Below are 16,116 nucleotides of genomic sequence, written 5' to 3'. Positions count from 1 at the left end.
AATGGTGTCTTTCCTTCTTCATGGCTTTTCTCCTGGTCTTTTACAAAGAATTTTATTATGAATAGTCTTCTCAAGAATACTGTCATTTTCTGTAATGAAAAATATGTCCTGCCTACTGCACCTTTTTGAATTTGATTATATTAAATATTGGGTTTTTATAAGAGCTGAATTTAACCCATGGTTTCATTTGATCCTTACAATTATCATCCACTCAGCCAAATATTTTTTGATGGATTTACCTTTCAAAATCTGAAATCAAATTCTCTACCCTAAGTGTACATAACCAGGTTTCACATCCATAGGAAACAATTGGACAAATGATTGATTTATATATTTGTACTTGAGTCTTCCAATGGATATTGTTTGAAGATGAATACGAGAGAGAGCCTGACTGCCTCTCTTTATCTGATTGTGTACTTCTATCAAATCATTTGGTTGGCTTGTGATCATTACTGCTAAATATTTGAACTGTTCCACTTTTTTTTCTATTTCAAGGTTTTCAATTTTAACACTAATATCAGTTACTTGATTATAGTGGTATTAACCATTATTTTAGATTTTCACTGATTCATTTTTAGCCCTATCTCATATGTATGCTGATTTTTCTACTTCCAAATATATTTCTATTGCTTCCAACTTGGTTTTTGATATAATGTTAATGACATTTGTGCATGCTACAATATACACTGATTTGTTTATTAGTTTTAAGTATCTAATAGCAATGAACAAATAATGTTAGACTATTTAAACTAACATGCAGATCTTAATCCATTATCAGGTTTAATGGAATAAATACAGCAAAATAAATAATTCAACAGACATTTAATCAATCCTATATTTCATCTCAATCACTGCGACGTTGTCAGGGAAACAATATTAAAATTGTAAAAACACACACAAAATTACATGAAACTATATGCAGAAAAGACAAAGCCTAAAGTCCTATGAGGGGCACCTTCTATGGGTGCTGTTGTTATGCCTCCTGCCTAGCAGTCTTAACTGCAGGGCAGGAGGCATAAGAATTAAAGTTTCCAAGATCATGGGAAGTTTAACAGAACCATATTTATTACGATTAGGTTGGTTTTATACACTTGCTGCTGATTCTAAAAAAAATTCTTTCAAATTTGTACTTGTTATGGTGAAGGATAGTTTTCTTCCATTTGATTCTGTGTAAGGTATCCACCAAAGCATAGTCAGCTAAACCTGACTGACAGCAGATGTATTTTTTTTTATGTTCTTTTAGGTGGATATTTGCAGATCTCTGAGTTTGACCATAATGTGATAAGTTGCAAGAACAAGGAAACAGATTGGGAAGAACAAGGAAACAATCTCTGCACGGCATTCAAACCTCATCTGAAGAGCAGATGAGGACAGCAAGCTTCAGATGAGGTTTGAATGCAGTGCAGAGATTGTAGTTTTTCAGAGTTTTGGCTATTTTTTTTCCAGGTGTCCTGGAAATAAGGAACAATGATGGCATTACTATACTCAGCATGTTGGGAGCGATGTGAAGAGTTGGGAGGAACAGTTATTGTTTTGATCTTTTTGGTATTTAACCACTGGACAAGAAGGTCTGGCAAACAAAGGAGAGTTCAGCCTAGGTGGAATGGTAGAAGAGAATGGAGATTCTATTAACAAGGGTTTTGACAACACCATATTGTTGGGAGGGGCAGATGATAAGAAAGTTTGTGAGCAATGTAATTAGAGTATCTAAAAATGGCAGGCGATTATTATTTTCTTTTTCTATAATGAACTGGATTCTGGGGTGATATCTATTGAGATGGCAGAGGAAGGCATCTAATGTGTCTGAGGCATGTGGTCAAATAGAGAATGCATCATCAATGTATTAGCCAGATAGAAGGTTTGAGAATAGCAGTATCAAGAGAATGTTTTTCAAAATTCTCCATTTAATAATTGGCTAGAGGAGAAGAGCCCATGGCTGTATCCCAAAATGTTTATAAATAATATCTTTCCAAGTAAAGTAGCCAGATAGAAGGTTTGAGAATAGCAGTATCAAGAGAATGTTTTTCAAAATTCTCCATTTAATAATTGGCTAGAGGAGAAGAGCCTATGGCTGTATCCCAAAATGTTTATAAATAATATCTTTCCAAGTAAAGTAGCCAGAATGCATGGTAAAATTAAAAAGCTCAATGACATCAGGAAGAAAAACATTTTTTAGTATATTCAGTGTCAGAAAGAGGAATATTTGATAAAAGAGAGGTGACAAAGCTTACCATGGAGAACATAGCACCCATAGAGAACATCCCTTATAGCAGTGTTTCCCAATATGTGGTCTGCGGACCCCCGGGGGTCCACGAGTAATTCAAAGGGGGTCCGTGGGATAGTTTATTTTCATTAGAATTTATCTTATCATGTTGCTCACACCTGTTGTTCACACATGGCCTAATTGATATGTTCATATTCTTCTGAATATCTCCATTTATAACAGTATTGCATTGTCATAAATGACACATTTAGTGTTGTAAAATTGTAATTTATTACTTCAACTTTATGATATGTAGAATATAAACAATTTCCATTTTGGATTTTATAGGGGTCATGGTGAATTATCATTCGTTACAGGGGGTCTGCAACTTCAAAAAGGTTGGGAAACACTGCCTTATAGTATAAGGGGGACCGGAAAGAAATCAATTATTTTTAATAGTTCATTTTTAGTGGATTGTTTTTTCTTAAATAACACATAAATTATTAAATTTGATTTTTATTTAAAAATCAAATAATTAGCATCACTTTTCTATTTAAAAAATCGTTTTTTTTTTAAATTTTAGATTATTTTTTTTAATATGGCGGACTTTAAAGTTGAAGATCACCATTTACGTCATTGTATGCTGTTTTTGTTTCACCAAGGAAAGAATGCTACCGAGGCTACCAAAATCATTTGCTCAACTTATGGAGATGTATTGAAGGTTAACAAATGTCAGCAATGGTTTAGGAGATTTGCAGAAAAAATTTTGATCTCTCTGATCGACCTCGAGCTGGAAGACCTCTTACTTTAGATGACGATGCTCTTAAGACTCTCGTTGAATCAGATCCAAAACAAACCATAGAAGAATTAGCAGAGAAACTTAATTCATCATGTAAGTGCTCTTGGACAACTGTCCAAGAGCACTTACATAAGAGTGGCAAGGTTCTTAAACAGGGTGTATGGGTACCGCATGAACTGTCAGAAAACAATAAAGTGTTACACCTGATATCTTATATATAATATAATATATATAATCAACTAACGCCTTTTTCATTCCCGTATACGGGGAGTAGGCGAGGCCATTTAGCCCTATATAACTTTTTGGAGACTGAGTGGGCAGTTCAATCTCCACTGGTACCAATCAGAGATAGATGGCCCAAGGCTATCACTAATTAAGCGGTAGCACTCAGTGAAGAGAGACGGCTCAAATATGCCGCCATCTCGTGGTCCTTAACCCTAACACAATATATTTAATGTCTGAAATAATGTGGGTTCTACGGTCGATTTTCTTGAGTTTACAGGACGAAAAACCTGAGTTTCCGGGAGAAAAAACCCGCTTGCCCGTGCCAGAGATCGACTAACTCGGGAACCGGTCGAAAAAAGGCTTAGAAAAATTTCCTCTAGTCGCCGACTAGACTCGAAACTAAGTCTTCCTTCGTGCGGTCAAGCGCCGTGGTTGGCAAACGCCACATCCACTGAGCTACACAGGCTCTGATATCTTAAGAATGTAGAATTCTCAGCTATCATGGTGTAACATGAAGAATAAATAAATTAAAAACCCTGCATAAAAGATAATAGATGAATTATTTAAAAGAAAAAGAAATATTCTTGCATCCAATAAAATATAAAAAAAATAAAGGTGTTTGTTAAACTAACTAACAAAAGAAAGAATATATTAATATTGTGATATGATTTAAAAGAGAAAATTTAACTAAATAAGACAGAAAAGGATTAGTCATAAGAGATGGTATGTGAGAGGCTAGAGATTAAAATATTAAGTGAATTCATAGAAAAAGTTTGGAAAGGGGATTAAGTTAGAGGCTAGTGGAAGAAAAACAACAGACTATCGCTCAGGGCCGATTCCCGGATTGAGACATCGTTTGGCTCGCCGACCAAAGAATGTTTGGCAGAAAAAAACGCCACCCTAATTGGTCGGTGAAGTAAAAACAAGTAGGGGGCGGAGAAAAGAAGTTAAAGAGGGTGCCGTTAGGAGAGCAAGTATAAAAGGGTTGGAAACCCCCCCCCCTCATAGGGCTTTTTGGTTTTTGTTTTGGTTCTGTTCCCGAGGAGTTCTCTACGAGCTCAGTGGCATAGGTTTCACGCGGTTTTCCTGAGTGGAGATTGGGGTTATATCTCCGTCGTCACAACATGGAAACAAAAGTGAGCGGGATTTCGATTCCAGATTTCCTATGTAAGAAGCGAAGAATGCCATAGAGTCAAAGAAAAGGAAACATATTCTCTGTGTTTCAACTTCAGTGACAACCACGAGAAAGGGAAAGCTGTAAAGATATCGATATCCATGTCGCGAGTTGTACAGCCGTTATATAGATGATTCAAAGTATGTCCTGAATTACGGAAGTTTAAGACCGTGTAAGCATAGTTCAACTCCAAAAGGAACGTAGGAGTAGCAGATTATCGGAGAGGTTATACCAAGCTAGTTCAATCAGAAGAAGGTAAAGGCCCATATGAAAAACTCAAGAAAGAAAGGTACTGTAAAATATATCTAATGTTAACTAAAATTTGTCTGTAATAAGTATCATTATTCTAATACGGAACTGTTGAAGTGACCAAGGAAAATTTATACTAGGACTTTAGTATCTGACAGAATATATTAAAAGTAAGCTGGCTAGTGTTAATGTTACGTGAATAATTAAGTGTCCTGAGAATTTTGCATGTCTATTGTAATGTATAGGAAAGTTAAAATATCATAGTTGTGTGTTAGTGCAAAAAAAGGGTTTAGTTAATCTACTTAAGTTTGAATAGTTAAATGGTGTGAATTAATCTTATTTGTCCATGTCAAATGAATTTACGTGTTGAATGTGTATGGCGACATGATCGTAATACTAGTTATGTGTTAGTGCAGTAAATGGTTTAGTTAATCTACTTAAGTTTGAATAGTTAAATAGTGTGAATTAATGTGTTGAATTGTTATGGCGGCATGATCGTAATACTCATTGTAGGATCATAGCCTAATTACTTGTAATAAGCTAATGTTAGTTTGTAAGTATTTAGTTTAGCATTAAATTGAGTAATCACAAAAATTGAATTGTACCATGTTAAAGTTTTTAATAAACCTTTTGTCCAATGATAAAACAGTTGTCTGAAATTGCTGTCCAATGCACCACTTGAAAAATTACGAACCTAATCACGCGGGAAATTAATGTGTTAAGAAATGAGATAAAGTGTCACGACTGCAACATAGTTACACTTTCAGACATATTTTAGTTCTTTCTCCTTGTTTTTGTATATAATATCTCAAACTAAATATCCCAAAAGGCGCAGTATAAATACAAATATTAGGGGTACTAAGGGGAGAAATAACTTAAGTATTAGTAAATTTTTTGGTGATATCTCGTGCGTAGATAATTGTTGAACATAGCTAAGCAGAATTTCTCTAATTGGAATAAAAATCATAAATTGGGACACAACAAAAGCACAGAGACTGGCAATTTGCAATTCATTGTTGACCAGACAACAAAATGACTCCTTTTTGGAACGAGTCATAACTGGTGACGAAAAATGGGTGTTGTATAAGAATAATAAACGCATAAAACAGTGGCTTTCTCCAAATCAAACTCCAATTCCAACACCTAAAGATGGACTTCATCCACAAAAGGTTCTCTTGTGCGTTTGGTGGGATATTCATGGAATTATTCATTACGAACTCATGGAACAAGGTAAGACTATCACAGCAGCCATCTACTGTGAACAATTAGAGCGACTACATCAAGCACTGTTAATCAAACGTCCTGCGCTTGTAAATCGAAAAGGGGTAATTTTGCAGCAAGATAATGCAAAACCAAATTCTGCAAGAATGACTCAAGAAAAAGCTAGAGAGTTGACACCTGCCTTGACATATTTTTTTAATACGAGTCTTGCACTTGGTCAAGTTCCTAAAGAGTGGAAGGAGGGCAAGATTGTGCCACTTCATAAAGGAGGTGATCAAACTCAAGCATCAAATTATAGGCCTATCTCTGTGTCAGGTGTTGTGGTTAAGTTGTTGGAGAAGCTTGTGAGAACTAGGATCCAGAGTTGGGTTGAGAACAATGGTATAATCTTTGATGGACAGCATGGATTTGCTAAAGGGAGGTCATGTTTTAGTAATCTACTTACTTATTACAATAAAGTGACTGCTTCCTTGGACAGAGGAGAAGGATTAATATACTTGGATTTCCCAAAGGCTTTTGATAGAGTACCTCATGATAAGTTGACAGTCAAGCTAGAGCAGATGTGGTTGGATATTAGATTAGTGCATTGGATTGGAGACTGGCTATCTGATAGGTATCAACAAGTTGTGTATGGGGGTGCGATATCCAGGAAAAGGAACGTCACTAGTAGAGTGCCTCAGGAGTCTGTTTTAGGGCCATTACTATTTAACTTGTATGTTAATGATATTGGCGAAGATTTGGATGGAGATATTCAGTTGTTTGCAGATGATGCAAAGTTGGGACGAATCATGAAGTGTAGTGATGTTGTGGCCTTACAGGAAGACTTGAATAGATTGAGTGAATGGGCACGGAAATGGGGATGTGAATTCAATGTTGCAAAATGTAAGGTTTTAAAATTTGGAAAACAAAGATGGGATGCAGAATTTATGCTTGGTGAGAATATATTGTTGGAGGTGGAAGAAATAAGAGATCTGGAGCTGATAGTGGATAAGGATCTGAAATTTAGGGGACACATTGGCAAAATTGTGAAGACAACACAAAGACTTCTGGGAATGATGTGGAGGACACTGATGTGTAGAAGTAGGGAGATTCTTGTTCCATTGTATAAGGCTTTGATTAGGCCACACATGGACTATTGTGCCCAGATTTGGTCACCGGGTTTTCAGAAGGATGAAGAGATGTTGGAAAGGGTCCAAAGGAGACTAACTAAGGTAGTTTCTGACGTCTGGAATGTTGAGTATGAGGAAAGATTGAGAAGATGTAATTTGCAGAGTCTGGTGGAGAGAAGGAAGAGGGGAGATATGATAGAGACCTACAAGTTGGTAAGGGGTTGTTATAAAATCAATGGTGGAGAAGTTCTACAGAGAATAGTGGGAGATCAGGGGAGAACCAGAGGTCATCCCTGGAAACTGTATAAAGAGGGTGTGAGCAGAGGAGTGAGAGGCAGGTTTTTTTCGTGCAGAGTTGTGAATGATTGGAATACCTTGCCTGAGAGGGTGGTGTCTGCAAGGAGTTTGAGTGTGTTTAAGACACGGTATGATGAGATGTGTGTGTGTGTGTGTAATAAAAGGACCTTCCAGATGAGTCTTTGACTCCATGAGGTCTTGGGAAATAATAATAATAATAATAATAATTAGGATGGGAACTTCTAACACTTCCTCCATATTTGTCGGATATTGCCCCTAGTGACTATCACTTATTCAGGTCCTTAGAACACAGCATAAGAAATAAAACCTTCCGTTCACAAGATGTGTAGAAACCAAAGGAGTTTGATATCATTTTTTGCCTCCAAAGAAAATACTTTTTTCAAAAAAGGAATTCTAAACTTTGTAGATCGTTGGAATAAGGTTATAATTAATGATGGCGATTATAGAATTGAATAATGTTAATTTGTTCTTTAATAAAAATTTATATTAAAAATGTAGTTAAAAAAATTGATTACTTTCTGGTCCCCCTTATACTTTAGTCATTCAGTCCAATCTTTTCCATTCATTGTTTTGTGCATATTTTTACAATTTTAATATTGTTTTTTTGATGATGTCTCAGTGAATGAGATGAAATACAGAATTGTTTAAATGTGTGTTTATTTGTTTGTGCTGTATTTATTCCATTAAAGCTTATAATGAGAATGAATAATGTATTTCAAAGCTATGTTAAAAGTATTGGAGCTAGATTATTTCCATGTTTTAATGCTTCAGTTAATGGAAAGGGATTGGTAATTAGTGAATATTAATGAGGGATTAGTGAATAACGTTGCAATTCAATGTTGCAAAATGTAAGCTTATGCACTTTAAGTGAAAAAGCCCCACAGTATGTAATCCTTTCAACCCTCTACCAAAATTGATGGTACTGGATGGTATAAAACAACCTAGTAAACTGATGATGCTGGGTAGCAATAAATTGATGAGGCTAGAGACTTAAACGTAATGGTGGACAGAGAGTTAAAGTTCAGAGGGCATATTGCAAAAGTTGGTAAAATAGTCAAAAGACCACTTGGATGTGTTGAAAGAAATCCAAGTAACAGAGGCCAATAGGACAAAATATAACAGGGTTACAGAGGAAGATGTGGATGCCATGCATTGAAAGATTAGCACAAAGAGTGCAGCCAAGCAATTATTATGGGAGAGGCTTCAACTATGGAAACATGCACTGGGGGGGGGGGGAACAGAGGGCATGGCAAGACAAGATGGGAATGGAATTTATACAGTTGGTAAGGGATAATTACCTGAAAGAGCATGTCATATAGTGAACCAAGGGTTTGAGAGTGCTGGATATGGTAATGGAACCAGAAGATGTATCTGTAACTGAGGTGATCAACAGGTGATCTACTCACTTATGTCACCACATCGGACAAATACCATGGAAAAGTTTGGCAAGTCCCATGCAGCTGCCCTCGATATCTCCATGGCTTTCGACCAGCTCTGGCAGAATGGCTTGTTAAGCAAACTCCCATTATTTGATCCAACTCTGACTTCTGCAGTTGGACTGCAAGCTTTCTGATAGGACGATCATTTCAGGTGATAGTAGACAGCCACTTATCTTCTAAGTATACAAGCAATGCAGGGGTTCTACAAAGATGTTCTCTCACCCACCCTATTCCTTCTATATATATATATATATATACATATATATATATGATTTACACCAGCAGACTACCAATCCAATACATAGTTTTGCTGATGACAGCACACGATATTCCTCCATTTCATTTGACTAACCTGCCAATGCACAAATTACCACAACTTCCAGGGGGCGTAACCACTACCACCTTAAATACAGATCTCAAAAACATTCATCGGTGGGGTGTGATAATCTGGTCAACTTCAATGCAAGCAAAACACAACACCATCTTATTATTTCGTTCAAAAAAAGAACCCTTCTCATTCAGCCTTACTTTTGACAACAGCCAAATCCCCATGCATGAGATTTATCTTCTTGGGATAACACTAACCTCAAATCTTTCTTGCCGCAAACATATTACAAATACTGCCTAATCTTCCTCCAAAAAGTGAAGTTTTCTTTTTTGCTCAAAGTGTTAATTTCACTCCTAAATTTATACAAATCACAAATTCACATGACCACTGAATATTGCTTCCATATTTGGGGTAGTGCTCTCAATAGCTCCCTAAAAATACTGGACTCTGTACAGAAAAGGAAAGTCAAACTGATCAATGATCCTCCCCTCACTAATACACTTCACTTGCTTTCACACAGGCATTCAGTTTCTGCTGCTTGCATTTTCTATAAAGAATTAGCATCAATAATATCCCAACTCTCTGTCAAATCAGTTCAAACACATGCAGTAACTAATCAACACACCCTCACAGTGCATCTCCAAACACAGAACAAATTTCTCCTCCTCTTCACTCGTCCCTTCCAGTGCTTCTTCCCTCTGAAACGGTCTGCCATGTGTTTCCCTAAAGAATACAATCCACAGCTCTTCAAGATAAATGTTAAAAGTTTCTTCTTTCACACCCACAGTGCTAATGTACTGTGTTGACCAACCTCTCATCGATGAATTTATACATAAAAAAAAAAAAATAATAATAATAAATATAAAATAATACAAAGGTAGACAGACACTTTGCCTCCAATTGGGGGAGATTGCCCATGCAGTCCAGAGAAGTTGCCACCTCCCAGAAGATGTAGAATTCTATGCCAAGAAATGGTTATATCGAAGTATAAAGCTAATAATTATTATTGTTATTATTCAGGACTCCATGGAGTCAAAAGACATCGTGGGAGGTCCTTCCTAAGAACTTCCAAGTCTCTCAAGACTCATCGAGGGGAGGTCCCCCCCCCCTAAGAAACACAAAGTCTATCATACCACTCTTTAAACTCATTGACCGTTCTCACTCCCACCACTCCATCAGGCAATGCATTCCATGGTTCAACCACCCTCCACGCAAAGAAACCACTCCTTACCCTCTTGCTCACAGTTTCCTTTTGTAATTTCCAAGGATGGCCTCTTGTCATCACTCCTTCCCGCTGTTCAACCAAGTGAAAGAACTCACCAGTATCAACCCTGTAACCACCTCTCAACAGTTTAAAAGTCTCAATCATATCACCTCTCCTTCTATCCACCAAACTCTGCAGTCCACATTCCCTAAGCTGATCCTCATAACTATCCTTGTACATCCTGAAACCATCTTTGTCATCCGTCTTTGTATCCTTTCCACAGTTAATTTATCCCCTTCAAATCCTGGGGACCCAATCTGAGAACAATAGTCCAAGTGAGGTCTGATCAGAGACTTATACAATGGAATGATAACCCTTTTATCTCTGCAGGTCAGCGTCCGTCTCATAATTACAGCAATCCTCCATGTTACCTTCACCACCTTTGCAATATGTCCCCTAAACTTCAGGTTTCTATCAATCATCAACCCCAGATCTCTTGTCTCCCCTACTTCCTCCAGTATAACTCCTTCCATAGAGTATGCAGCATCCCATCGATGTTTCACAAACCTCAAGACGTTACATTTTGGTGCATTAAATCTTAAACCGACACCCCCAATCATTTGCCCATCTATCTAGCTTATTTAAATCCTCTTGCAGGGCTACCACATCTGCACTATTACTAATAACTCTTCCCAGCTTCACATCATCCGCAAACAACTGAATATCCCCTTGCAATCCACTGGCAATGTCATTGATATAAAGGTTAAACAATATAGGTCCTAGTACTGAGCCCTGTGGGACCCCACTTGTAACCCTCTGCCTCCTTGAAACTGCTCCACCATACACAACTCTTTGATACCTATCAGACAGCCAATCCTGAATCAAGTTGACCAATCTGACATACAGACCCATGTGCTGCAACTTAAATATCAGCTTATCATGTGGCACCCTGTCATATGCCTTCGCTAAGTCTAAGAAAATTGCAGTATATGCCTTTCCCTCATCTAATGTTCTTGTAACTTTATTATAAAAGGCTAGCATATTGCTAAAACAAGAGCGCCCCTTCACAAATTCATGTTGACTCTCACAGATAACATTACCCTCATCTGCCCAGTGCTGTATATGGTCCCTCACTACTTTCTCCAAGATCTTAACAACTACTGATGACACACAGACTGGTCTATAATTAGACACTTAAAGTCTGTTACCACCCTTATGCAATGGCACTATCTTACCCTCCTTCCATTCCCTGGGTACCTTTGCCGAAGCCAGACTTTCATTGAAAAGCCAGGTTAAAGGCACTGTCAGTTCCCTAGCACATTCTCTCAAAACTCGTGGTGAAATACCATCCAGTCCCAAAACTTTACTGACATCTAGAGTACTCAGTATCTGAAACACACTCTAAACCTCGAACCCTAATCCCTCTAGCATTAAAACTGACTCCTCTAGGATGAAATACTCCAATAAAGTGTTCATTGAACAATTCCACTATGTTCTCTGCATCAATCACTCTATTCCCATTTTTATCCCACAATATCATTCTTCCACAGTCATTTCTCCTCCTACTGGCCACATAGCTAAAAAAAATTCCCTAGGATTTTCTTTGGATCATAGGGCCAATCTCCTCTCATATTCCAGTTTTGCTTTCCTTACCACACTAGTCACTCTCCTGGCCTGTGTCTTATATTCTTCATGCATCTTCTCTTCACCTGTCTCCTTATATCTCTTCCATAGTCTCTTTTTCGCATGCAATTCCTGTTTAGTATTGTTTGTCATCCACTTTACTCCAAATTGTGTCTTCTTCTTCACTCGTGGTATACAACTTACCATTGCTGCTAACAAATATTCTTTCACAATTTCCCACGCATGATGATATCCCAGCCTTCCAATTCCTCCCTCCATGAAACTTCCCAAAGTTGACATCTAAGACTATCATAATCACCTGCATTAGAATTCCACATAAGTTCCCATCTCTTTGATACTCCTGCATGTCTATTCATTTTCCAAGTCAAAACCATATGGTAACTCTCTCCAACTGGTGGGAGAGATGTCATCTTAGTTATTATCAACTCTTCTGATGCTATAACCAAATCCAAAACTCTTGAACCTCTTGTTCCCTCTCTTACATGTTGCCTAAGACATTTGTCCCTCAAGAATTCTATAAATTTCATTCCCCTATTGCTACATGCATCTTCCTTTCTCCAATTTATACTACTGTAGTTAAAATCTCCCATAACAATCACTCTTCTTGCACTTGCCAAACTTAGCTGTCTAAACATCTCCTGGTCCCCATTCTCTGTGCTCCTGGGTCTGTAGCAACACCCCACTAAATATCCTGTCTTGCCTACCTCTACCTCACACTATATGCTCTCAAAATCATTTGTCTCACTTCCTTCCTAAGCCTCCGCTCCTAGAAGACATAGGTCATCACTTGTCATAAGCAGTACCCCACCACCATGCTTTCCCCTCCTATCCTGACGAAAAATGCTATACCCAGTGAATCCCCTTCTGTCAACCACGTCTCAGTGATCCCAATAATTTTTGGCCAGGCTGATGCTATCTGCACCACCAATTCCTCTCCCTTATTCCGGATACTCATGGCATTAGCATAAAGCATATAAATGCCATTATCACAGACTTAGGAGTGAACCAAGTGGCCTAAAAAAGCATGTTGGTTCACTGTTATGGTGCAAGGACAGCAAAGGTCATACTGTGCTAGGACCCAGGTTACAGCAGTACACCGGGAATTAATAAATACAAAAAATAAATACTTATATGGAGATAAATTAGTGAATAAGATAAAATGGATGTACAAATGGATGTGTTAAGTATCTGCATTTTAATATGCAGGTATTAAAAAATAGTTATCTACACCAGGCTTAAGAAACTACAAGAACAAAATGTCAGTTGAGCATGGGAAGTGGTCAGTGATTGTTTTAGAGAAACAGCATCAGACTGATATCCACAATCAAGAAGATAAGTGGGGTTCAGGTCAAGTGGATAACTAGAAATATGTGGGTGGCCTGAAAAGGTCTTGGCCTCAACCATAAATGGTAACACTATCTTCAAGAGGTTTTTTTTTTCTAAGTTGGTACATCTGTTATAAGGATTGATGTGAAATTGCAAGTCATTCTATCAAGTAATTTTTTTAATACAGCTATCAGAAGCCAAAGTGTTGCCTGTGTCCGTTGAAATGGATAAAATTGAGTATCATGCAGTTATAAAATTCTTTGTAAAAGAAGGTTTAACGGCAAAAGAAATTCATTAGAAGTTCATAAAAGTTTATAGGCACTCTTCTCCTTCATTTTCAACAATTAAGAAATGGACTGCCGAGTTTAAACATGGCCGTACCAGCCTTAAAGATGATCCACATGAAGGACATCCAAAAAGTGTAACACCCAGAAATCATTGATCACAGAAATCATGATGTGGAACTGGATGACTGGCAAGTCAAAGTGCGTGAAATTGCTGAGACTATAGGCATTTCAAAAGAATGTGTAGAATATGTTCTGCACGAAGAATTGCAAATGAAAAAGCTTTGCGCAAGATGGGTACTACGCTTGCTCACAGCAATTAAAAATGCACTTGCATGAAAATCTCTAAACAGTGCTTAGAGCGGTTTAACAAGAATAAAACTGATTTTGTGCTTCGATTTATTACTATGGATGAGACTAGGATTCCGCCATTACACACCAGAATCCAAACAGCAGTCGAAAAAGTGGACAGAAGTCGGTTTTTTTATTTATTTTTTTTATTTTTATTAATTAGAAGTCGGTTGTTCAGTGCCAAAGAAGACAAAGTCATGACAATTTGGTGTTTTGGGATGCTAAAGGCATTTTGTTTATTATCTTGAAAGGGGTAAAAAAATAACCGGGAGAATATTATTCTGATCTTTCATCCAGATTAGACAAAAAAAATTTGTGACAAAAGACTCGATTTGCAGAAGAAAAAAAATCATCTTTCATCAGGACAATGCACCTGTCCACAAAGGTGTTTTGGCAATGGGAAAATTAAGGGATCTGCAGTATGAACTGTTCGAACATCTGTCCTATTCTCCAGATTTGCCTACCTCTGACTTCTATCTCTTCACAAAACTAAAAATCTTCCTCGCTGGTCAGCTTTTTTCTTCGAATCAAGAGGTGATTGCAGCTGCAGAGGGGTATTTTGCAGATCTTACTGAGAACTACTACAGGGAAGCGCTGGAGCATCACTGGAATAAATGTATTAGTCTTAAGGGAGATTCTCGTAGACAGGCTTATACGTTGGTTATGCATTACTAAATCACTTAAGGAATTGAACAACGTAGATAAGAATATAAATTAAATTATACTTTAATAAATATTTCCGATATTTCGGCAACGTCACATTGCCATCTTCAAAAGGAACTTACAAAAAAAGGCACGTGCACGTAGGCAATACAACACAGTAACTGAGAATGAAGAGATGAAGCTATTGTTCTCCTGAAAGTCCTGATGGTGCCCTCTAGCAGGCTAAGTAGGTGTTCTTGGCCATTGGGCTGAAGATCTGCTGATGTAAGTCTCCCAAATTTGGGGCAGTCGCATACAACCAAATTTGTTGAGGTTTGGAGAGTTTCTTAGGGTTGAGGCTGATTCCATAAATAGTCTTTCGAATTTGTATTTGCTACGGTGTATTACTGTAGCTTTTTTCCACCTATTCTGTGGCGTGTATCCAGAGCATGGTTTGCAAGACCAGAACGGCTGTACTTGTGAAAATGGACATAGTCCTTGTGTTCAGAAATTCTGATATTCGCTGTCCTGCCTGTTTGGCCAAAGTAGGGCAGCTTACAGCTGCAAGGGACCTCGTATACACCACGTAGGTCTGGGGGAAGTGGTTGGTCTTTAGTGGAGCGGATAAGGGATGCCAATTTTCTGTAAGGCCTGTAACAGGAGGTCAGGTCATGTTTTTTTAAGATTTTGGTAATTTTTTCCGAGGTGCCTCGGATGTAGGGGAATGGCAATGGATTTAGAGTAATCCTTGTTGTGGAGGGGGGGGGGGCTGTGGTTTGTAGGTTCTAATATTTATTTTTGGATTTTTTTTTTTGGGGGGGGGGGTAGCTATTGACTGAGAAAGTGTTTAGGACCATGTCATTAGAACAGATTAGTTTAGCCCTGTTGTATAGTGTTTTCACCACTCCATATTGTTGTGTGTGTGGGGGGGGGGGAGTGTTGGTGAATGTATCTGCCTGTATGGGTGGGTTTTCTATAAACTGAGAAAACCAAGGTTCCATCAGGCTGGTGGGTGACTAGTGTGTCTAGGAAAGGGAGGCTGTTGTTTTCCTCTTTTTCCAGGGTGAACTTGATTCTGGGGTGTTGGTTGTTTAAGTGTGTTAAAAAGGAGAGGAGTGTTTCAGAGCCATGTGGCCAAATAGCAAACACATCATCAACATAGCAAAGCCATATGGTTGGTTTTTGTGGGGCAGAGGCTAAGGCTTTTTCTTCCAAGGTCTCCATAAAGAAATTGGCTAAGGGTGGGGAGAGTGGTGAACCCATGAACCTTAAAAAACATGACCTGACCTCCTGTTACAGGCCTTACAGAAAATTGGCATCCCTTATCTGCTACACTAAAGACCAACCAAGTGTATACCAGGTCCCTTGCAGTTGTAAACTGTCTTACTTTGGCCAAACAGGCAGGACTGTGAATATCAGAATTTTTGAACACAAGGACTACATTCGTTTTCATAAGTACAGCCATTCTGGTCTTGCAGACCATGCTCTGGATACACGCTGCAGAATACGGTGGGAAAAAAGCTACAGTAATACACCGTAGCAAATACAAATTCGAAAGACTATTTATGGAATCAGCCTCAGCCCTAAGAAACTATCCAAA

At 38.0% G+C, this 16,116-nt stretch overlaps 1 protein-coding gene across 3 annotated transcripts in view; it reads right to left on the bottom strand.

Moving 5' to 3' along the window:
• Window positions 1-16,116, bottom strand: part of LOC150105228 (serine/threonine-protein kinase/endoribonuclease IRE1-like) — a 543,187-nt gene that overhangs the window by 263,492 nt on the left and 263,579 nt on the right. The window lies entirely within an intron of this gene.

This window comes from Typopeltis vanoorti, chromosome 7 (assembly GCF_054136105.1).
Source record: "Typopeltis vanoorti isolate ZY-2024b chromosome 7, IOZ_Tvanoo_1.0, whole genome shotgun sequence".
In the NCBI taxonomy this organism is placed as follows: domain Eukaryota; kingdom Metazoa; phylum Arthropoda; class Arachnida; order Uropygi; family Thelyphonidae; genus Typopeltis; species Typopeltis vanoorti.
This window is presented reverse-complemented; position numbering and strand designations above follow the sequence as displayed.